Source organism: Pleurodeles waltl, chromosome 11 (genome assembly GCF_031143425.1).
Source record: "Pleurodeles waltl isolate 20211129_DDA chromosome 11, aPleWal1.hap1.20221129, whole genome shotgun sequence".
Classification (NCBI taxonomy): Eukaryota; Metazoa; Chordata; class Amphibia; order Caudata; family Salamandridae; genus Pleurodeles; species Pleurodeles waltl.
The window spans coordinates 369908872-369935896 of NC_090450.1; positions in this window are offsets into that span (position 1 = coordinate 369908872).

The following is a 27025-nucleotide window of genomic DNA, read 5'->3' on the forward strand; positions in this document are numbered from 1 at the left end:
AACTGTTAAAATATTTCAGAATACATTAGAATTATGAAATCAGAAATGAACCACATTTTTGGTGATGCTGAAGTGTGGTGGAAACAAATATTTTAATACAATAAAATCAAATAAATACACTTGTTGATGTTATTTCCACAAATTAGTTATTGTTTCTGTGCTCTATAGTTTTATCAGTAAAATTGTATGTCTGTGCAAAGGTTATGGCCATTTCAAATGACAGTGTGTTGTATGTAATGGCAATACGCTACCACACCATGCACACTCCAAACTATGCAACTCCATTCTACTCCACTCTACAGCATTCTACTCTACGGCACACTCCAACACTCTACTCCCCTTTGTTCTGTGTCAATCCACTCTAGGCCACTCCACTTCACTCCACTCTGTGACACTCTACTCTATGACACTCCAATCTACTCTACCCAACTCCACTCTATGCCACTCCAAACCCTTCCTTTCTATGGCACTCCACTCTACAACACTCTATGCACTCCATGCTATGATCCTGCACTCTACAACACTCAACTCTACTCCACTCTACGTCACTCCACTTTAATTCCATATATGCCACTCTCCACTCTATGCCAATTTACTCTAAGATACTCTGTTCCACTCTTCAACACTTCACTCCACTCTAAAACACTCCACCCCACAATTCTCCACTCTGTTACATTTTACTCCATTCCACTCTATAGCACTTCACTCTAGTCTATGTCTCTCCACTGTACACCACTCCACTCTATGCCACACCACTGTACACCACTCCACTCTACAACACTCTGCAATACTCCACTGCGCACTGCTCCACTCAGTGCCTCTCCACTCTATGGCATTTTATTCTACGGCACTCCACTCTACGACACTCCACCCTATGACACTCTATGCTATTATTCTACAACACTCCAATCTACGGCACTCCGTGCCACTCTACGACACTCCAGTCTACAACACTCCACACCACTTCCCTCCACTCTGCAACACTGTACTCCACTAAATCCCCCTCCACTCTGTCACTCCACTCTATGACATTCTACTCCACTCTGTGCTAGTCTATGACACTCCAGTCTGCACCATTCCACTCCACTCTACTCCACCACACTCTGACACAGCACTGTCCTCTACTCTATGCCACTCTATGCTACACCACACCACACTTCACCACATCACTCCACTCTATGCCACTCAAACTGAAGCCACTCCACTACTCCTTCCTATGACACTCCATTCTACGCCACTCTATGTCACTACACTCCCTGACACTCAATGCCACTTCAGTCTACTCTACTCTACGCCACTCCACTCTATGACACTCTACCCCACGCCACTTTATGCTACGCCATTCTATGCCCTTCCACTCTATGCCAATCTACACCACTCTACAGCACTCTGTTCCCCTCCATGCCATGATAACCTATTCCCCTCTGATCCACTCTGTACTAGGGGCCCAAGCTGTGCTGTGCACGAAATACTTTGTGGAAGGTCGCACACAAGCTGTAGCAACTGCAAGTCATGCAGTGCACGGGGGTACTGTCTTAAGCTCTTTATTCTTCTGGATCACTAGTCCTGGATGCACACTATAGGCTGTTTGGTGATGTCCAGTTGATGTTTATGAACATCCCCTTTTGATGATGCTCAAGTTTTTGGCAAGAAAGCTGTCTTACCCTTAGAGATTATTTGGCATGGCTTCCCCTGCTCTTCAGTTCCACAGACAATACTGTGTGTTCGGGAATTACTCCTAAGGTATATCCTTTTGGCACCGCCATTCCTCAAACCTGTGCAGTAGCATTTGAACCATTTCTTTCCACAATACAAAGGATGTGGTGATTCCAAAGGTGTCCAAGGACAACAGCAACAGTCCTCCTCCTCTCCAGAACCTCAAAACCGCTATAGATCTAGATTGCCCTTGAGGGAACACATCTGCCTGTAGGAGGGAAGGTGCCATTTCACTTATATCATTAGCATTTCATCTCTATCGGCCATTGGTTCCTCCAAGGTGTCTAGAAGGCGCACCCTTCCAGGACATGTTCTCTCCCATTATGCATTTCCTCCATCTTCTCAAAGGACCAGGCTTTCACTCTCTCCATCACAATGTATTTTCTTTCCCTTTGGCACTGTGAACTCATCGTAGAGGTGGGCGAGCATGTGGAGGCGTGAGCCAGGTGCCTGACTCTGGCTCACCTTGAGGTCCTCTTGGCACCTCAAGACCAAAACGAGCTAAGCTTTGATGTGCCCATCCTCACTTTAAGGTCATTCGCAAAAATGGAAGATAAACAATAACCCTTGATGTAAAGTAGGAGAGAGAATAAGATACCTATGTAGGGCCAGAAGTGTGCAATGCAAAAACAAAAAACCTGGGATCAATATTGGCTTCCCTGCTTGACCAGATTGTGTGATCTTAAACAAATATTTAATTTAAGTGTCTCTTTATTCTTCATTATTGTATATGAAAGCATGTTGGAATATATAAGTTGCGGATGTGTGATGCACAAAACATATCTTGTGTTTGATTTAATAGTTGTAAGTATAATGTTTTTCCAGTTATAATAAGAATGAGGGCCATATGTATGGTGCGCATGACAACTGATGTACCTTTTAGTTCACTTATGGCATTGCTGCCATTTCAGCAGGCATGAATGTCCCTAAAATCATATTTAAAAACTGCCAATTTTATTAAATCCTTTCTAAAGCAGTGAAATATTCTGATGTACTTAAGTGAAACACTTCCATATGTTAGAGAAATATGCCTATTGGAATTTCGAAGAGACCATCTCATATTTTTGCATGATGTTTGCTTTGTTGCATATTTTACATGCCTAACATTATCAGGACTTGGTTCATGCACAGGCTCTTAGAGTTAAACCAGACCCATCCCTCGGATGGCCCTGTTAATTTGTTGACCTTCCCACCTCTAATACTTGACCGTCAATATCTTGACAGCTATATGTCTCCATTGTTCCAAATGGCACAAATGAGACCTTCATTCTGTACTCGACAGAGAGGCCAAAGATTGTATGAGCATGTTTTCTGAACATCTTTATAGCCCAGTGAGAGGCACTAGGAGACACTCACACTGCTTTCAGATGCACTTTGGGAGCACCCAGTATTGCCCTCATCATAAACACGATCCACACCCTGAACTCCCCCAAACACCTACAAGCAACTCAGATTCATAAGCTGCATGAAAAAATAAATTACTGGAGCACATGTGGTAAAATCGAGTACTCCTAGGAAGCAGGACTGAATATACCATACAACATGATGTCAAAAAGTGAAGCATACCCGGCCCTGCATTGCTGACCTCTATTACTTTTAGGAATTTATTTTTATTTGCAAAGTTAAGGGCATGAATATAGTAGTTGGCATGACTCCAATACTGTTTTCACTTGGCCGTCCCCACATAAACACCTGGCCTCAGCCATTACACCACTGTGGACTGCTTGAGACTTGAGAGGCCAGTGTCATGCAAAATGCGCCTTGATACCTTGACTGCGAAATGTCCTGCTAACTTTAACAGACCTCCCTTGGGCACAAGTCACACAGAAACGTTTACCCTCCCACCCTCCTTCCTCCCCAAAGCTCGGCCTCAACACTAGGCGCATTGCTCAGTGCCCAATTGCCGGACTCCCTTATCTTAATTATTTGCATAAAACACCCCAGCAGCTGTCCAAAACTGGCAGTGTGTGCAAAATCTGCACGGTTCTGCACAAAATGCCCCTGAGGGCCCAACACTCCTCTAAGAACTCTCCCCGAGCGTGAGTGCCATTGTGTACCAAGAGAAACATTCTCTCTTTTTGCATGTTTGACGTGAGTGCTCCAAAAGAGAGCCTGGGGTTTTTAAAACGAAAATTGTGAGCCCACGTAGGAGGGCAACATAGTCCAGGGCACTCCATTCTTGACACTTCACTCTTTGACACTCTAAGACACACCATTTTACACCACCCCTCTCAATGCCAATCACCTCTATGCCCCAAACTGACAGCCGTGCTGAACAAGGTAAAACACATTGGCAAAGTGGATAGCTCTTGTATAGGTGAGACTTATTGGCTTTGCTAATGCTTGTTATTATCCGCCTAACACCCGTGTTGCTCCTCCGCGCCCCTCTGTTCACTGCCACTCGTTGGCATCATTACTCACTCCTCCACTACTCCACTTCTCAGTGGCTTCCTGACCCTCTATGCCCCATTTTTATTTTTTTATTTTTTTCGCTGTACCCTGCTTTCCAAAAATATAATATTGCACACATCTTCTACTTACCGCTCCAAGATGGGTGTCTGTCATCTTGGAAAAGTAAATGATGAAAGAAAAAATTGCATCATATGGGGCGCTGTAACCGCTAGGTGTTACAGTTCCTGCAGGGGGAGGTGAGTAGCACCTCCACCCAGTACAGGCTTTGTTACTAGCCACAGAGTGACAAAGGTACTCTCCCCATTTGGCCAGCAACATGTCTGGTGTGTGGCAGGCTGCTAAAACTAGTCAGCCCACACTGGAAGTCGGGTATGTTTTTAGGGGGGATCTCTAAGATGCCCTCTGGGGTGTATTTCCAAATAAAATGTACACTGGCATCAGTGTGCATTTATTGTGCTGAGAAGTTTGAAACCAAACTTCCCAGTTTTCAGAAATCCACACAACACCACATAATTTCAGTCCATCCCACAATACATAATGCCACTCCATGCCACATAATTCAATACACTTTATGCCACACAATTCCACTCCAGCCCACTTAAATTCACTCCACCTAATACCACACAAATTCGTGCTAGAAATCCAAGCCATGCCACATAATTTCAGCCCACTGTACAAGACATAGGGGGTCATTCTGACCCTGGCGGTCATGGACCGCCAGGGCCAACGACCACGGAAGCACCGCCAACAGGCTGGCGGTGCTTCTGGGGCCATTCTGACCGCGGTGGTAAAGCCGCGGTCAGAAAAAGGAAACCGGCGGTTTCCTGCCGGTTTCCCGCTGGCCCAGGGAATCCTCCACGGCGGCGCTGCAAGCAGCGCCTCCTTGGGGATTCCGACCCCCTTCCCTTTTTCACCGCCAGAAACAGGATGGCGGGAACGGGTGTCGTGGGGCCCCTGGGGGCCCCTGCAGTGCCCATGCCACTGGCATGGGCACTGCAGGGGCCCCCTAACAGGGCCCCATTAAGATTTTCAGTGTCTGCTTGGCAGACACTGAAAATCGCGACGGGTGCAACTGCACCCGTCGCACACCAGCAACTCCGCCGGCTCCATTCGGAGCCGGCTTCATCGTTGCTGGTGCTTTCCCGCTGGGCGGGCGGGCGGCCTTTTGGCGGTCGCCCGCCAGCCCAGCGGGAAAGTCAGAATGACCGCCGCGGTCTTTTGAAAGCGGTACGGTCTTCTGGCGGTGACCGCATGGCGGGCAGCGACCATCGCCCGCCGCGGTCAGAATGACCTTCATAATGTCATTCTATGCCACGTAATTCCACACAACCCACAACATTCCAGCCCATGCCACATAATTCACTGCACTCCATGTCATATAATTCCATTCCTCATAATTCCACTCTATGCCACACCACATAATTCCCTCCATGCTGTATAAAACAGGCTGACTCCGCATAACACAGCTCAGCACAACACAATTTCACCCCTTGTCATACAGTTCCACAGAACATAGTCCTACTCTGTGTGGCACAATTCCACACCTCTCAATGCTGCATAGTTCCCCTCCAGTACACATAACTCCACTCCTCTGAATTTCTATCTGTGCCACATCATTCCACTCCACATCACACCGTTGCAGGGCACACAGTTATTCTTTGCCACCTTGCCACAATTACATGCCACATAATTCCACACCATGTCAGATAACTCCACTCTTCTCCACATGATAGACCTATATGGAACATATTTACTTTCCACGTTACACAATTAAGTCCATGCCACACAGTTCTACTTGTACCACACAATTCCACATCCCACAGTTCTACCACCTCCACAAAAGTCCACTCCACAGAAAATAATTCCACACCACATAATTTAGCCCCACTCCACATGATTCCACACCACATAATTCAACTACTTGTGACATAATTTCACTCCACATATTTTCAGTCAAGTCTATGCCACATAAAGCCACTCTGTGCCACAGAATTCCATGCCACACAAACTTAGTGCCACATCATTACACTCCACAATGCATAATTCCACCCCACATAACTTAACACAATTATATGAAATGCAATTCCACACCAGATTTCCATGCAACATAATTTCAGCACAAGCCACACCGCATAATTCCATGCCATGCCACATAATTCTGCACCAGGTATTTTTACTCCTTTTACAGAATTCCACTCTGTTCCTCATAATTACACTATACCCCAATGAATATAAGTGCACTCCATATAATTCCATTCCAGTCAATCCAGCACAATTCCACCACACATCACACAATTCTACACCACAAAATTCCATGCCACACCATAAAATTATATATCATGTCATTCAGCCTTGCATGAATCTACTCCATACATTTGCATTTCACTTCTCACAGTTGCACTCTGCTCCACACTTTCACACCGCACAATTCCAAACCATGCCTCACAATTCGAGGATACGCCATGCTACATTATTTCACTTCACTAAATATAAATTCCCCACACTCCATACAATTTCAATCTGTACCACATAATTCCACTGTACCACATAGCTCCAATCGGTACCACATAATTCCATTAAGTTACATATAATTCTACTCCACTCAACTACACATCATTCCACTCCACTCAAAACAACACAATTACCTGCTTCACAATTCCTTGCCCATGGCTCTCAAATTCATAACACACCAATAATTCCATCTATCCCACATAATTCCAAGCCACACCACTTAGTAAAATGCCATAACGCCTAATTACAACACATTGGCACATAATGCCAGTCCATGCCACATAATTCATATCCACACAGTTGTGTTCCCACACACAATTCAACTTCACCAAATTCAATGTCACGCACCACAATTCTATGTCATATAATTTTACTCCAGGCCACATAATTCCTCTCCACTACACATAATTGCAATCTACACATTTCCACTCCACAGCATGTAATTTGACTCCACGCCACATATTTTCACTCAACTGCACACCACATAATTTCACTCTACATAGTGCAACACAGTTTCTGGGACACAGCTCCACACCATGTCATATAAATCCCCTCCATACTACAGAATTGCATGCCATGCCACCTAATTTCACCCCACTCCACAAAATTATAGTCAACACAACAGAATTCAAATGCACACAATTGCACTCCTCACCACAAAATTCCACTCGTCAACACATAATTCTACTCCATCCCTCACAATCCCATGCCACACAATTCTACTCCATTCTATACAACATAATTCCACATTGAATAATTCTACACCATGTCATATAATGCACTCCACCCAGTGGCAATACATATCATACTATTGCACTTCTCATTCCACAATTGTGCTCCAGGTGACACATTTGCACTCCATGCTACACAATCTCAGTCCATGGCACTCATTTCCACACCATTCAACACTATTCTAGGCCACATAATTTAACTACACATGACATTATTCCACACTACACTCATAGATACAGATTTAAGAGCACCAAGCGCCTCCTTGTGCCCCATTAAAGTAATCTTTTCATACTAACGTGGCCCAACGAGGCCATAAGTGCTGTGCCAAATATACAAAGTGGCGCAATGCATGCATTGCACCACTTTGTAGCCCTTTACGCTGCAATATGCCTGCACCAGGCCTTAAGTATACAAAATGGGCATTCCCCAGTTAGGGACGCTGAAAAAATGGCGCAAAATAATCTAAGATATTTCTTTGCGTCATTTTTTGGCCACTTTTTATACCTGCTCAGAGCAGGTGTTAAAATGAGGCACACCATTGTTTACAATTAGTCTCAATGGGCTTTGCAGGATTAGTGTCAATACAAATTACATTAATCCTGCAAAGCTCCGAACTAGCGCTAGATCCTAACTTCCAGCATGGTGCGCTGTATATTAGATTCGGTGCACACATAGTGGCGTTAGGGGAGCACTAAGGGGCGCAGGAAAAGTGGCTCTGCACTGGGTGCAGCAACACTTTTCTTCAATCTGTCTAGTAGTTCTACTTCGCATAGTCCCAATCCAGTCCACATCACATAATTCCATTCCTCTCCCTTAAGTGTCCCACAATTACATGCCACACATTTTTACTTCATGCCACATAATTACACAAGACGAAACACCACACAATGTCATATGGCACAATTCTGTGCCACACAGATCCACAACAGAATTCCGCAGCAGATACTTCCATTTAATTTAAGTCCTCACCCTACCACAGAATCCCACACCATGCCACATAATTCCAATGCACCCCATGCTGCAATCCCATGCCACACTGCACAATTCCATGCCATTTATTTCTACTCCATGCCACATAATTCTATTTCACACCATGCCACATAGTTCTAAACCATACAATTGCACTACAAATCACACAACTGCACCCCACTTCATTCTACACCGCACAATTGCACTCCACGCCACACAATTGCACAGTGCACAATTCCAAGCCATGCCAAATAACTCCTTTACATGGTACATAACTGCACACCATTCACATCCAGTCTACTGCATGCCACTCAATCCCTCTCCATTAACCATAATTCCACTCAGCGCCACATAATTCCATCTCTGTTACGTAATTCCATTCTGTCACATAATCCCACTACATACCCCATAATTCCACTCTATAACACAACTCCACTCCTTTCAATGCAACTCGATTACATAGTACACATTCACACCACATGCCACATAATTCCATTGCACGCCACAGCTTAACTCCAATCTATATAATGTATTTCCACATACTTTCACTCCACGTCATACAATTGCACTCCAAGTCACACATTTGCACTCTATGCCACAGAACTCCTTTCCACACCACAAAATTTCATGTCTCACAATTTGACTTCACGCCACACAATTCTAGAGCTCGTAATTCCACTCCACACTACATAATTCCTCTGCTTGCCACATATTTCCACTCCACCACATGCAACATGCTTCCACTCCACTCAACGCAACACAATTGTACTCCGCAGAATTCCCCCTACACCACACAGTTTCACACCCACTTTATAATTACACTCTATGGAACATACTTCCACTACATAATTCCATGGAATGTCACCTAATCCGACTCCACACAATTGCCCTCCAAACCACAGAATCCCACGTCATTCCACATAATGCCATGCAATTTCATGTCTGACAATTCCCTGCCATACAATTCCACGCATAGCAACATTATACCACCAATATATGATATCTTACCATTGGTTAGCTTCAGTGTCGCTCTCATTCTCATTGTTACTGTTCATTATAGCATGCATGTGGCATGCCGTAATCTCGCCTTTGCCTCCGCCACCCCCCTCCACCCCCCCGGATCACTGACCAAGTACTTATGTTTTTTCCACTGCTCCTGTTTCTGGAGCTATGTGTTTTGGGTTCACTCACTCTGGATGAGTGCTTCTGATTTCAGACCGTCTCACATAGCCCCATCCATTTGTTCCTTTTCCTCTTGCCCGCCCATCCGTGTTGCTTCTTTTCCCTTCTGCACGCCCCCTACACGTGTTATTTCTTCCACCCCACATGCCACAGTTTTACTCCATGTCGCATAGTTCTACTACACTCCATGACACACATTTCAACTCCACATAATTCTACTCTGATTCATGCCAAACAACTGTATCACCCTCATCCCAGCACAATTTCCTACAGCACAATTCAATACCACATTATTTTCCTCCACACCACATAATTCCATCCAAGACCACCCCACATAATTCCTCTCAAAACTACACAACATAATGCCACATCTTCTCACATAATTCAATCCACTTCACGCCATATCATTCCATTCTACACAATTGCACTCCTAGTCACACAAATACACTACACACCATGCAATTCCACGTCTCCCAATTGCACACAATTCCTGCCCACACAACTCCAAAACACAACATCTAGTTCCACGCCATGCTGCATAATTCTATTCCATGGCATGTAAATCTGAGGTGCAAAATTTCACTCCACTCCATTGCGCAAAACAACTCAAAGACACATAACTCTACTCTCTGCCACATCATCTCAATCAGTGCCACATAATTTCACTCCACATCACAGAATTCCTCTCTACTCCAAGACACACAATTCCAGGCCACACCACTCAATTCCAACACATGATTCCACTACACACCTCATAACTTAGCTGCTCACCACATTGTTCTGTGCCATGCCAACTACTTCCACACCATGCCACATAATCGACTCCATACCACACAATTCATCACTACCCAATTGCACTCCACGCCACACAATTTCACACCTCACAATTCAACTTCATGCCACACATTTCCATGCCATGCTACAATTCCATGCCGTTTTCCACTCCATGGCACACAATTGAGTGCCATGTTCATAATTCCACGCCACGTAGTTCTACTCCCTCACAGGACACATACTTCCATGCCACACCACATAATGTAACACCATGTCAAATACTTCCACTTCACACAATGCCACTCCACATCAAAAAGTTGCTCTCAACATTACACAATTCCAGTTGAGGTCACACCTTTGCACTCCACACCACACATTCCCACTTCTCACAATTCCATCCCCCGCCACACAATTCCATCCCACGCAACACAATTCTATGCCACATAATTACAGTCCTCGCCTCTTAATTCCACTCCATATTTCAGTTCTATTCCAGGCCACATGGTTCCACTCCAAGCCACTTAATTCCACATAATGCCACAGCTCAATGCCATGCAATTTCACACCAGAAATCCACAGAACACCACATAATTTCAGTCCATCCTACAATATATAATGCCACTCCATGCCACAAAATTCACTACATTTTATGCCACACAATTCCACTCCAGCCCACTTAATTTCACTCCACCTAATACCACACAAATTCGCGCTAGAAATCCAAGCCATGCCACATAATTTCAGCCCACTTTACAAGACATAGGGGGTCATTCTGACCCTGGTGGTAATTACCGCCATGGCGGAGGTCGGCGGTAGCACCGCCAACAGGCTGGCCGTGCACCGCTGGGCATTCCGACCGCGGCGGTTCAGCCGCGGCCAGAAACGGAAAGTCGGCGGTGTACCGCCGACTTCCCGCTGCCCTTGAGAATCCTCCATGGCGGCGGAGCGCGCTCCGCCGCCATGGGGATTCTGACACCCCCTACCGCCATCCGGTTCTTGGCGGTTCTCCCGCCAGGAACAGGATGGCGGTAGGGGGTGCCGCGGGGCCCCCGTAAGAGGGCCCCACGAAGAATTTCAGTGTCTGCTTTGCAGACACTGAAATTCGCGACGGGTGCAACTGCACCCGTCGCACCTTCCCACTCCGCCGGCTCCATTCTGAGCCGGCGTCCTCGTGGGAAGGGTGTTTCCCGCTGGGCTGGCGGGTGGACTTTCGGCGGTCGCCCGCCCGCCCAGTGGGAAAGCCAGAATGACCGCCGCGGTCTTTTGACCGCGGAGCGGTCTTTCGGCGGGAACCGCTTGGCGGGCGGCGACCGCCGTCCGCCGCGGTCAGAATCACCCCCATAATGTCATTCTATGCCACATAATTCCACACAACCCACAACATTCCAGTCCATGCCACATAATTCACTGCACTCCATGCCATATAATTCCACTCCTCGTATTTCCACTCTATGCCACACCACATAATTCCCTCCATGCTGTATAAAACAAGCTGACTCCGCATAACACAGCTCAGCACAACACAATTTTACACCATGTCATACAGTTCCACAGAACATAGTCCTACTCTGTGTGGACAATTCCACACCTCTCAATGCTGCATAGTTCCCCTCCAGTACACATAACTCCACTCCTCGGAATTTCTATCTGTGCCACATCATTCCACTCCACATCACACAGTTGCAGGGCACACAGTTATTCTTTGCCACCTTGCCACAATTTAATGCCATATAATTCCACACCATGTCAGATAATTCCACTCTTCTCCACATGATAGACCTATATGGAACATATTTACTTTCCACGTTACACAATTAAGTCCATGCCACACAATCCTACTCGTACCACACAATTCCACATCCCACAGTTTCACCCCTCCACAAAAGTCCACTCCACAGAAAATAATTCCACACCACATAATTTAGCCCCACTCCACATGATTCCACACCTCATAATTCAACTACTTGTGACATCATTTCACTCCACATATTTTCAGTCAAGTCTATGCCACATAAAGCCACTCTGTGCCACACAATTCCATGCCACACAAACCTGTGCCACATCATTACACTTCACAATGCATAATTCCTCCCCACATAACTCAACACAATTCTATGCAATGCAGTTCCACACCAGATGTCCACGCCACATAGTTTCAGCACAAGCCACACAACATAATTCCATGCCATGCCACATAATTCCACACCAGGTATTTTTACTCCTTTTACAGAATTCCACTCTGTTCCTCATAATTACACTATACTGCAATGCATATACGTGCACTCCATAGAATTCCATTCCAGTCAATCCAGCACAATCCCACCACACATCACACAATTCTACACCACAAAATTCCATGCCACACCATAAAATTATATATCATGTTATTCAGCCTCGCATAAATCTACTCCATTCATTTGCACTTCACTTCCCACAGTTGCACTCTACTCCACACTTTCACACCACACAATTCCAAACCATGCATCACAATTCGAGAATACACCATGCTACATTATTTCACTTCAATAAATACAAATTCCCCACACTCCATACAATTTCAATCTGCACCACGTAATTCCACTGTACCACATAGTTCCACTCGGTACCACATAATTCCATTACGCTACATATAATTCTACTCCACTCCACTACACATCATTCCACTCCACTCAAAACAACACAATTGCCTGCTTCACAATTCCTTGCCCATGCCGCTCAAATTCATAACACACCAATAATTCCATCTATCCCACATACTTCCAAGCCACACCACTTAGTAAAATGCCATAACTTCTAATTACAACCCATTGGCACATAATGCCAATCCATGCCACATAATTCATATCCACACAGTTGCATTCCACCCAAACAATTCAACTTCACCAAATTCAATGCCATGCACCACAATTCTATGTCATATAATTTTACTCCAGGCCTCATAGTTCCTCTCCACTACACATAATTGCAATCTACACATTTCCACTCCACGACATGTAATTTGACTCCACGCCACATATGTCCACTCAACTGCACACCACATAATTCCACTCTACATAGTGCAACACAGTTGCTGGGACACAGTTCCACACCATGCCATATAAATCCCCTTCATACTACAGAATAGCATGCCATGCCGCCTAATTTCACCCCACCCTACAAAATTCTAGTCAACACAACATAATTCAAATGCACACAATTGCACTCCTCACCACAAAATTCCACTCGTCAACACATAATTCTACTCCATCCCTCACAATCCCATGCCAAACAATCATACTCCATTCTATACAACATAATTCCACATTGAATAATTCTACACCATGTCATATAATGCACTCCACCCAGTGGCAATGCATATCATACAATTGCACTTCTCATTCCACAATTGTGCTCCAGGTGACACAATTGCACTCCATGCTACACAATCTCAGTCCATGACACTCAATTCCACACCATTCAACACTATTCTATGCCACATAATTTAACTACGCATGACATTATTCCACACTACCCTCATAGATACAGATTTAAGAGCACCGAGCGCCTCCTTGTGCCCCATTAAAGTAATGTTTTCATACTAATGTGGCCCAACGAGGCCATAAGTGCTTTGCCAAATATACAAAGTGGCGCAATGCATGCATTGCACCACTTTGTAGCCCTTTACACTGCAATATGCCTGCACCAGGCCTTATGTATACAAAATGGGCATTCCCCAGTTAGGGACGCTGAAAAAATGGCGCAAAATAATCTAAGATATTTCTTTGCGTCATTTTTTGGGCACTTTTTATACCTGCTCAGAGCAGGTGTTAAAATGAGGCACACCATTGTTTACAATTAATCTCAATGGGCTTTGCAGGATTAGTGTCAACAAAATTTACGCCAATCCTGCAAAGCTCCCAACTAGCACTAGATCCTAACTTCTGGAATGTTGCACTGTATCTCAGATACGGTGCACACATAGTGGCATTAGGGGAGCACTAAGGGGTGCAAGAAAAGTGGCGCTGACCTGGGTGCAGCAACATTTTTCTTCAATCAGGCCAGTAGTTCTACTTCGCATATTCCCAATCCAGTCCACATCACATAATTCCATTCCTCTGCCTTCAGTGTCCCACAATTCCATGGCACACATTTCCACTTCTTGCCACATAATTCCACAAAACCAAACGCCACACAATTTCATATGGCACAATTCCATGCCACACAGATCTACAACAGAATTCCAAAGCAGATACTTCCATTTAAGTCCTCACCACACCACAGAATCCCACACCATGCCACATAATTCCACTGCACCACATGCTGCAGTCCCATGCCAAACTGCACAATTCCATGCCTAGCAACATAATTCCACCAATATATGATAGTTTACCATTGGTTAGCTTCAGTGTCGCGCTCATTCTTATTGCTACTGTTCATTATAGCATGCATGTGCCATGCTGCCATTTCGCGTTTGCCTTCTCCCCCACCCCTCCCGGGAGCACTGACCAAGTACGTATGTTTTTCCACTGCTCCTGTTTCTGGAGCTATGTTTTTTGGGTTCAAGCACTCTGTATGAGTGCTTGTGATTTCAGACTGTCTCCCATATCCCCATCCATTTGTTCCTTTTCCTCCTGCCCGCCCATCCGTGTTGCTTCTTTTCCTTTCTGCACACCCCCTACACGTGTTACATCTTCCACCCACATACCACAGTTTCACTCCATGTCGCATAGTTCTAATACACTCCATGACACACAATTCAACTCCACATAATTCTACTCTGATTCATGCCGAACAACTGCATCCCACTCATCCCAGCACAATTTCCTACAGTGCAATTCCATACTACATTATTTTCCTCCACGCCACATAATTCCATCCAAGACCACCCCACATAATTCCTCTCAAAACCACACAACATAATGCCACATTTTCTCACATAATTCAATCCACTTCACGCCACATCATTCCATTCTACACAATTGCACTCCTAGTCACACAAATATACTACACACCATGCAATTCCATGTCTCACAATTGCACTCCATGCCACACAATTCCTGCTCACACAACTCCAAGACACAACATGTAATTCCACGCCATTCCGCATAATTCTATTCCATGGCATGGAAATCTGAGCTGCAAAATTCCACTCCACTCCATTGCGCATAACTACTCCACTACACATAATTCTACTCTCTGCCACATCATTTCACTCTGTGCGACTTAATTACACTCCACATCACATAATGCCTCTCTACTCCAAGACACACAATGCCAGGCCACACCACTCAATTCCAACACATGATTCCACTGCACACCTCATAACTAAGCTGCTCACCACATTGTTCTGTGCCATGCCAACTAATTCCACACCATGCCACATAATCAACTCCATACCACACAATTTATCACTACCCAATGGCACTCCACTCCACACAATTTCACATCTCACAATTCAACTTCATGCCACACAATTCCATGCCATGCAATAATTCCATGCTTTGTTCCACTCCATGGCACAGAATTGAGTGCCATGTTTCATAATTCCATGCCACATAATTCTACTCCCTCACAGGACACATAATTCCATGCCACACCACATAATTCAACACCATGCCAAATACTTCCACTTTACACAATGCAACTCCACATCAAACAGTTGTTCTCAACATTAACAATTCCAGTTGAGGTCACACTATTGCACTCCACACCACACAATCCCACTTCTCACAATTCCATCCTGCGCCACACAGTTCCATCCCATGCTAGACATTTCTATGCCCCATAATTCCAGTCCTCGCCTCTTAAGTCCACTCCATATTTATCTTCTATTCCAGGCCACATACTTCCACTCCAATACACTTAATTCCACTCCGCATAATGCCACACAGCTCAATGTCATGCAATTTCACACCAGAAATCCACACAACACCACATAATTTCAGTCCATCCCACAAGACATAACTCCATTCCATGTCATATAATCCATCTCAACCCACATAATTCCACTCCATGCTGCATTATGCCTGTGCCAGGCCTTATGTATGCAGAGGGGGCATTCCCCGTTAGGGACGCTGAAAAAAGTGGCGCAAAAAAAAAACTAAGAGATTTTTTTGCGTCATTTTTTGGGCACTTTTTATAACTGCTCAGAGCAGGAGTTAAAATGAGGCACACCATTGTTTACAATTAATCTCAATGGGTTTTGCAGGATTAGTGTCAATAAAATTTACTCTAATCTTGCAAAGCTCCGAACTAGTGCTAGATCCTAACTTCCGGCATGGTGCGCTCTATCTTAGATAAGGTGCACACATAGTGGCGTTTGGGGAACACTAAGGGGCGCAAGAAAAGTAGCGCTGCACTGGGTGCAGCAACACTTTTCTTCAATCTGGCCAGTAGTTCTACTTTGCATATTCCCAATCCAGTCCACATCACATAATTCCATTCCTCTGAATTCAATGTCCCATAATTCCATGCCACACATTTCCACTTCATGCCACATAATTCCACAAAACTAAATACCACACAATTTCATATGGCACAATTCCATGCCACACAGATCCACAACAGAATTCCGCAGTGGATACTTCCATTTAATTTAAGTCCTCACCCTACCACAGAATCACACACCATGCCACATAATTCGACTGCACCCCATGCTGCAGTCCCATGCCACACTGCACAATTCCATGCCATTTATGTCTACTCCATGCACATAATTCTATTTCACACCATGCCCCAGAGTTCTAAACCATACAATTACACTGCAAATCACACAACTGCACTCCAATTCATTCTAAACCTCACAATTTCACTCCACACCACACAATTGCTCGCTGCACAATTCCAACCCACGCCAAATAATTCCTTTACATGGTACATAATTGCACACCATTCACATCCAGTCTACTGCATGCCACTCAATCCCTCTCCATTAACCATAATTCCACTCAGCGACACATAATTCCATCTCTGTTACATAATTCCATTCTGTCACATAATCCCACTACATACCACATAATTCCACTCTATAACACAACTCCACTCATTTCAATGCAACACGATTACATAGTACACATTCACACCACATGCCACATAATTCCATTGCACGCCACAGCTTAAATCCAATCTATATAATTCATTTCCACATACTTTCACTCCACGTCATACAATTGCACTCCAAGTCACACATTTGCACTCTATGGCACAGAACTCCTCTCCACACCACACAATTTCATGTCTCACAATTTGACTTCACGCCACACAATTCTAGAGTTCATAATTCCACTCCACACTACATAATTCCTCTGCTTGCCACATATTTCCACTCCACCACATGCAACATACTTCCACTCCACTCAACGCAACACAATTGTACTCCGCAGAATTCCACGCTACACCACACAGTTCCACACCCACTTTATAATTACACTCTATGGAACATACTTCCACTACATAATTCCATGGAATGTCACCTAATCCGACTCCACACAATTGCCCTCCAAACCACAGAATCCCACGTCATTCCATATAATGCCATGCAATTTCATGTCTGACAATTCCCTGCCATACAATTCCACGCCTAGCAACATTATACCACCAATATATGATATCTTACCATTGGTTAGCTTCAGTGTTGCTCTCATTCTCATTTTTACTGTTCATTATAGCATGCATGTGGCATGCCGTAATCTCGCCTTTTCCTCCGCCACCCCCCTCCACCCCCCCGGATCACTGACCAAGTACTTATGTTTTTTCCACTGCTCCTGTTTCTGGAGCTATGTGTTTTGGGTTCACGCATCTCCGGATGAGTGCTTGTGATTTCAGACCGTCTCCCATAGCCCCATCCATTTGTTCCTTTTCCTCCTGCCCGCACATCCGTGTTGCTTCTTTTCCCTTCTGCACGCCCCCTACACGTGTTATTTCTTCCACCCCACATGCCACAGTTTTACTCCATGTCGCATAGTTCTACTACACTCCATGACACACATTTCAACTCCACATAATTCTACTCTGATTCATGCCAAACAACTGTATCACCCTCATCCCAGCACAATTTCCTACAGCACAATTGAATACCACATTATTTTCCTCCACACCACATAATTCCATCCAAGACCACCCCACATAATTCCTCTCAAAACTACACAACATAATGCCACATCTTGTCACATAATTCAATCTGCTTCACGCCACATCATTCCATTCTACAAAATTGCACTCCTAGTCACACAAATACACTACACACCATGCAATTCCACGTCTCACAATTGCACACAATTCCTGCCCACACAACTCCAAAACACAACATCTAGTTCCACGCCATGCTGCATAATTCTATTCCAATCTCATGTAAATCTGAGGTGCAAAATTTCACTCCAGTCCATTGCGCAAAACAACTCAAAGACACATAACTCTACTCTCTGCCACATCATCTCAATCAGTGCCACATAATTTGACTCCACATCACATAATTCCTCTCTACTCCAAGACACACAATTCCAGGCCACACCACTCAATTCCAACACATGATTCCACTACACACCTCATAACTTAGCTGCTCACCACATTGTTCTGTGCCATGCCAACTACTTCCACACCATGCCACATAATCGACTCCATACCACACAATTCATCACTACCCAATTGCACTCCACGCCACACAATTTCACACCTCACAATTCAACTTCATGCCACACAATTCCATGCCATGCAATAATTCCATGCCGTTTTCCACTCCCTGGCACACAATTGAGTGCCATGTTCATAATTCCACGCCACATAGTTCTACTCCCTCACAGGACACATACTTCCATGCCACACCACATAATGTAACACCATGTCAAATACTTCCACTTCACACAATGCCACTCCACATCAAAAAGTTGCTCTCAACATTACACAATTCCAGTTGAGGTCACACCTTTGCACTCCACACCACACATTCCCACTTCTCACAATTCCATACCCGCCACACAATTCCACCCCACGCAACACAATTCTATGCCACATAATTACAGTCCTCGCCTCTTAATTCCACTCCATATTTCAGTTCTATTCCAGGCCACATGATTCCACTCCAAGCCACTTAATTCCACATAATGCCACACAGCTCAATGCCATGCAATTTCACACCAGAAATCCACAGAACACCACATAATTTCAGTCCATTCTACAATACAAAATGCCACTCCATGCCACATAATTCACTACATTTTATGCCACACAATTCCACTCCAGCCCACTTAATTTCACTTCACCTAATACCACACAAATTCGTGCTAGAAATCCAAGCCATGCCAGATAATTTCAGCCCACTGTACAAGACATAGGGCCTCATTCTGACCCTGGCGGACGGCGGAGGCCGTCCGCCAGGGTACCGCCGCTGAATGACCGCACCGCGGTCAAAAGACCGCGGCGGCCATTCAGACATTTCCTCTGGGCCGGCGGGCGCTCTCCAAAAGAGCGCCCGCCGGCCCAGAGGAAATGCCCCTGCAACGAGGACGCCGGCTCAGAATTGAGCCGGCGTAGTTGCAGGGGTGCGACGGGTGCAGTTGCACCCGTCGCGTATTTCAGTGTCTGCTTAGCAGACACTGAAATACTTTTCGGGGCCCTCTTAAGGGGGCCACGCGGCACCCCCTACCGCCATCCTGTTCCTGGCGGGCGAACCGCCAGGAACAGGATGGCGGTAGGGGTGTCAGAATCCCCCATGGCGGCGCAGCAAGCTGCGCCGCCATGGGGGAATCTAAGGGCAGCGGTAAACCGGCGGGAGACCGCCGGTTTGCCTCTTCTGACCGCGGCCGAACCGCCGCGGTCAGAATGCCCTGCGGGGCACCGCCGGCCTGTCGGCGGTGCTCCCGCCGACCCTGGCCCCGGCGGTCTTAGACCGCCGGGGTCAGAATGACCCCCATAATGTCATGCTATGCCACATCATTCCACACAACCCACAACATTCCAGTCCATGCCACATAATTCACTGCACTCCATGCCATATAATTCCTCTCCTCGTAATTCCACTCTATGGCACACCACATAATTCCCTCCATGCTGTATAAAACAAGCTGACTCCGCATAACACAGCTCAGCACAACACAATTTCACACCATGTCATACAGTTCCACAGAACATAGTCCTACTCTGTGTGGCACAATTCCACACCTCTCAATGCTGCATAGTTCCCCTCCAGTGCACATAACTCTCCTCTTCGGAATTTCTATCTGTGCCACATCATTCCACTCCACATCAAACAGTTGCAGGGCACACAGTTATTCTTTGCCACCTTGCCACAATTTAATGCCATATAATTCCACACCATGTCAGATAATTCCACTCTTCTCCACATGATAGACCTATATGGAACATATTTACTTTCCACGTTACACAATTAAGTCCATGCCACACAATCCTACTTGTACCACACAATTCCACATCCCACAGTTCCACCCCTCCACAAAAGTCCACTCCACAGAAAATAATTCCACACCACATAATTTAGCCACACTCCACATGATTCCACACCTCATAATTCAACTACTTGTGACATCATTTTACTCCACATATTTTCCGTCAAGTCTATGCCACATAAAGCCACTCTGTGCCACACAATTCCATGCCACACAAACCTGTGCCACATCATTACACTTCACAATGCATAATTCCACCCACATAACTCAACACAATTCTATGCAATCCAATTCCACACCAGATGTCCACGCCACATAATTTCAGCACAAGCCACACCACATAATTCCATGCCATGCCACATAATTCCACACAAGGTATTTTTACTCCTTTTACCGAATTCCACTCTGTTCCTCATAATTACACTATACTGCAATGCATATAAGTGCACTCCATAGAATTCCATTCCAGTCAATCCAGCACAATCCGACCACACATCACACAATTCTACACCACAAAATTCCATGCCACACCATAAAATTATATATCATGTTATTCAGCCTCGCATAAATCTACTCCATTAATTTGCACTTCACTTCTCACAGTTGCACTCTACTCCACACTTTCACACAACACAATTCCAAACCATGCATCACAATTCGAGAATACACCATGCTACATTATTTCACTTCAATAAATATAAATTCCCCACACTCCATACAATTTCAATCTGCACCACGTAATTCCACTGTACCACATAGTTCCACTCGGTACCACATAATTCCATTACGCTACATATAATTCTACTCCACTCCACTACACATCATTCCACTCCACTCAAAACAACACAATTGCCTGCTTCACAATTCCTTGCCCATGCCGCTCAAATTCATAACACACCAATAATTCCATCTACCCCACATACTTCCAAGCCACACCACTTAGTAAAATGCCATAACTTCTAATTACAACCCATTGGCACATAATGCCAATCCATGCCACATAATTCATATCCACACAGTTGCATTCCACACAAACAATTCAACTTCACCAAATTCAATGCCAAGCACCACAATTCTATGTCATATAATTTTACTCCAGGCCTCATAGTTCCTCTCCACTACACATAATTGCAATCTACACATTTCCACTCCACGACATGTAATTTGACTCCACGCCACATATTTCCACTCAACTGCACACCACATAATTTCACTCTACATAGTGCAACACAGTTGCTGGGACACAGTTCCACACCATGCCATATATATCCCCTTCATACTACAGAATAGCATCGACTAATTTCACCCCACCCTACAACATTCTAGTCAACACAACATAATTCAAATGCACACAATTGCACTCCTCACCACAAAATTCCACTCGTCAACACACAATTCTACTCCATTCTATACAACATAATTCCACATTGAATAATTCTACACCATGTTATATAATGCACTCCACCCAGTGGCAATGCATATCATACAATTGCACTTCTCATTCCACAATTGTGCTCCAGGTGACACAATTGCACTCCATGCTACACAATCTCAGTCCATGGCACTCAATTCCACACCATTCAACACTATTCCATGCCACATAATTTAACTACGCATGACATTATTCCACACTACCCTCATAGATACAAATTTTAGAGCACCAAACGCCTCCTTGTGCCCCATTAAAGTAATGTTTTCATACTAATGTGGCCCAACGAGGCCATAAGTGCTGTGCCAAATATACAAAGTGGCGCAATGCATGCATTGCACCACTTTGTAGCCTTTTACGCTGCAATATGCCTGTGCCAGGCCTTATGTATACAAAATGGGCATTCCCCAGTTAGGGACGCTGAATAAATGGCGCAAAATGATCTAAGATATTTCTTTGCGTAATTTTTTGGGCACTTTTTATACCTGCTCAGAGCAGGTGTTAAAATGAGGCACATCATTGTTTACAATTAGTCTCAATGGGCTTTGCAGGATTAGTGTCAATACAATTCACACTAATCCTGCAAAGTTCCGAACTAGCGCTAGATCATAACTTCCGGCATGGTGCGCTGTATATTAGATTCGGTGCACACATAGTGGCGTTAGGGGAGCACTAAGGGGCGCAAGAAAAGTGGCTCTGCACTGGGAGCAGCAACACTTTTCTTCAATCTGTCTAGTAGTTCTACTTCGCATAGTCCCAATCCAGTGCACATCACATAATTCCATTCCTCTCCATTCATTGGCCCACAATTACATGCCACTCATTTTCACTTCATACCACATAATTACACAAAACGAAACACCTCCCAATTTCATATGGCACAATTCCGTGCCACACAGATCCACAACAGAATTCCGCAGCAGATACTTCCATTTAATTTAAGTCCTCACCCTACCACAGAATCCCACACCATTCCACATAATTCCAATGCACCCCATGCTGCAGTCCCATGCCACACTGCACAATTCCATGCCATTTATTTCTACTCCATGCCACATAATTATATTTCACACCATGTCACATAGTTCTAAACCATACAATTGCACTCCAAATCACACAACTGCACTCCACTTCATTCTACACCGCACAATTGCACTCCACGCAACACAATTGCACGGTGCACAATTCCAAGCCATGCCAAATAATTCCTTTACATGGTACATAATTGCACACCATTCACATCCAGTCCACTGCATGCCACTCAATCCCTCTCCATTAACCATAATTCCATTCAGCGCCACATAATTCCATCTCTGTTACATAATTCCATTCTGTCACATAATTCCACTACATACCACATAATTCCACTCTATAACACAACTCCACTCCTTTCAATGCAACACAATTACATAGTACACATTCACACCACATGCCACATAATTCCATCGCACGCCACAGCTTCACTCCAATCTATATAATTAATTTCCACATACTTTCACTCCACGTCATACAATTGCACTCCACGTCACACATTTGCGCTCTATGCCACAGAACTCCTCTCCACGCCACACAATTTCACGTCTCACAATTTGACTTTGCGCCACACAATTCTAGAGCTCATAATTCTACTCCACACTACATAATTCCTCTCCTTGCCACATATTTCCACTCCACCACATGCAACATACTTCCACTCCACTCAACGCAACACAATTGTAGTCCGCAGAATTCCACACTACACCACACAGTTCCACACCCACTTTATAATTACACTATATGGAACATACTTCCACTACATAATTCCATGGAATGTCACCGAATTCGACTCCACACAATTGCCCTCCAAACCACAGAATCCCACGTCATTCCATATAATGGCATGCAATTTCATGTCTGACAATTCCATGCCATACAATCCCACGCCTAGCAACATTATTCCACAAATATATGATAGCTTACCATTGGTTAGCTTCAGTGTCGCTCTCATTCTCATTGTTACTGTTCATTATAGCATGCATGTGCCATGCCGTAATCTCACGTTTGCCTCCGCCACCCCCCTCCACTCCCCCAGATCACTGACCAAGTACTTATGTTTTTTCACTGCTCCTGTTTCTGGAGCTATGTTTTTTGGGTTCAAGCACTCCGGATGAGTGCTTGTGATTTCAGACCGTCTCCCATAGCCCCATCCATTTGTTCCTTTTCCTCCTGCCCGCCCATCCATGTTGCTTCTTTTCCCTTCTGCACACCCCCTACACATGTTATTTCTTCCACCCCACATGCCACAGTTTCACTCCATGTTGCATAGTTCTACTACACTCTATGACACACAATTCAACTCCACATAATTCTACTCTGATTCATGCCAAACAACTGTATCACCCTCATCCCAGCACAATTTCCTACAGCACAATTCAATACCACATTAGTTTCCTCCACAACACATAATTCCATCCAAGACCACCCCACATAATTCCCCTCAAAACTACACAACATAATGCCACATTTTCTCACATAATTCAATCCACTTCACGCCACATCATTCCATTCTACACAATTGCACTCCTAGTCACATATATACTACACACCATGCAATTCCACGTCTCACAATTGCACACAATTCCTGCCCACACAACTCCAAAACACAACATCTAATTCCACGCCATGCAACATAATTCTATTCCATGGCATGTAAATCTGAGGTGCAAAATTCCACTCCACTCCATTGTGCAAAACAACTCTAAGACACATAGAGGGTCATTCCAACCCTGGCGGTCGGTGATAAAGCGGCGGCCTACCCGCCAACAGGCAGGCGGTCAAAAAAATGGAATTCTGACCCTGGCGGGAACCGCCAACACAGCCCGCCACTTTAACACTCCGACCGCCACGGCGGGACAAACAAACAGCGCGGCGGTCACCGCCAACAGGCAGGCGGCAGACAATGTACCGCCCACCCTATCACAACTCACCAATCCGCCACCTTTTCCGGGGCGGGAGCCCCGCCAATAAAAACACGCCGGAAACAGACTACGAACGGGAAAACGCTCACCTCTATACACTCCACGAGGAAGGAGGACAGCATGGAACCCGAACTACACATCCTACCAGCTATTGTCTACCTGCTCATCTACCAGGAGTACAAACGCCGGCGCAGACGACAATGGTGAGTACTGCACCTACGACACAGGGGAGGGGGGAGGAGGAAAGGTTACGGGCACACACATACGCGATACACCCACCCCCCCACCCCAAATACTTACACACCAATGCAGAGCAACAAGTCAGAGTGACACCCCCCAAACCCCACTGAATAATGCAAAGATAAAATTAAAATGAACTTAAAAATGTAAGTATATTATAGCTCAATTGAAGTTTTGGGAAATATACACTATGAAATATACATATTAAATAATGAACATAGTGAAAAATATATACATAGGCAATAAGTCCTGCACATATTGGCAAAGTTCCATAGTCCGTGGGCCAATGTGCACAAACACATGGGCAAAGCCCACACACGAGACCCGATACCATTGGAGAGAACACTGCTGGGGCATCAGATGATAAAACTACAGGCACCTCAGGGGGAAGGGAAGGGGGGGCACCTCAGCCACATGAGTCCACGACGCCAGATCCACGAAGGGCCTCCATGCCCACTGTACCATCCTGGGGAGTGGAAAGCCACAGTCTCTCAAGTCTCTACAGTGGGTGGCTTGCCCACTGTTCCATCCTGGGGAGTGCAAAGCCACAGTCCATCAGATGGATTACCAACTCCACTGGTAATGGAGGAGGCATGGTGGCCACAGTGCTTCATGAAGCCCTGCTCGACACAGAACCGGCACTGCCAATGGGCCAGCGGTGCTTGAGACGGCCGTGCCCAGCGGAGCGGTGCTTGACAGGAAGGGCCCAGCGGAGCGGTGCTTGACAGGAAGGGACCAGCGGAGCGGTGCTTGAGACGGCGGTGCCCAGCGGAGCGGTGCTTGAGATGAAGGGCCCAGCGGAGCGGTGCTTGAGACGGCGGTGCCCAGCGGAGCGGTGCTTGACAGGAAGGGCCCAGCGGAGCGCTGTTTGAGACGGCGGTGCCCAGCAGAGCGGTGCTTGAGATGAAGGGCCCAGCGGACCGGTGCTTGAGACGGCGGTGCCCAGCGGAGCGGTGCTTGAGATGAAGGGCCCAGCGGAGCGGTGCTTGAGATGAAGGGCCCAGCGGAGCGGTGCTTGAGACGGCAGTGCCCAGCGGAGCAGTGCTTGACAGGAATGGCCCAGCGGAGCGGTGCTTGACAGGAAGGGCCTAGCGGAGCGATGCTTGAGACGAAGGGCCCAGTGGAGCGGTGCTTGACAGGAAGGGCCCAGCGGAGCGCTGCTCGAGACGGCGGTGCCCAGCGGAGCGGTGCTTGAGATGAAGGGCCCAGCGGAGCGGTGCTTGAGACGGTGGTGCCCAGCGGAGCGGTGCTTGAGATGAAGGGCCCAGCGGAGCAGTGCTTGAGATGAAGGGCCTAGCGGAGCGGTGCTTGAGATGAAGGGCCCAGCGGAGCGGTGCTTGACAGGAAGGGCCCAGCGGAGCACTGCTTGAGACGGCGGTGCTCAGCGGAGCGGTGCTTGAGATGAAGGGCCCAGCGGAGCAGTGCTTGAGATGAAGGGCCCAGCGGAGCGGTGCTTGAGACGGCGGTGCCCAGTGGAGCGGTGCTTGAGATGAAGGGCCCAGCGGAGCGGTGCTTGAGACGAAGGGCCCAGCGGAGCGGTGCTTGACAGGAAGGGCCCAGCGGAGCGCTGCTTGAGACGGCGGTGCCCAGCGGAGCGGTGCTTGAGATGAAGGGCCCAGCGGAGCGGTGCTTGAGACGGCGGTGCCCAGCGGAGCGGTGCTTGAGATGAAGGGCACAGCGGAGCGGTGCTTGAGATGAAGGGCCCAGCGGAGCGGTGCTTGAGA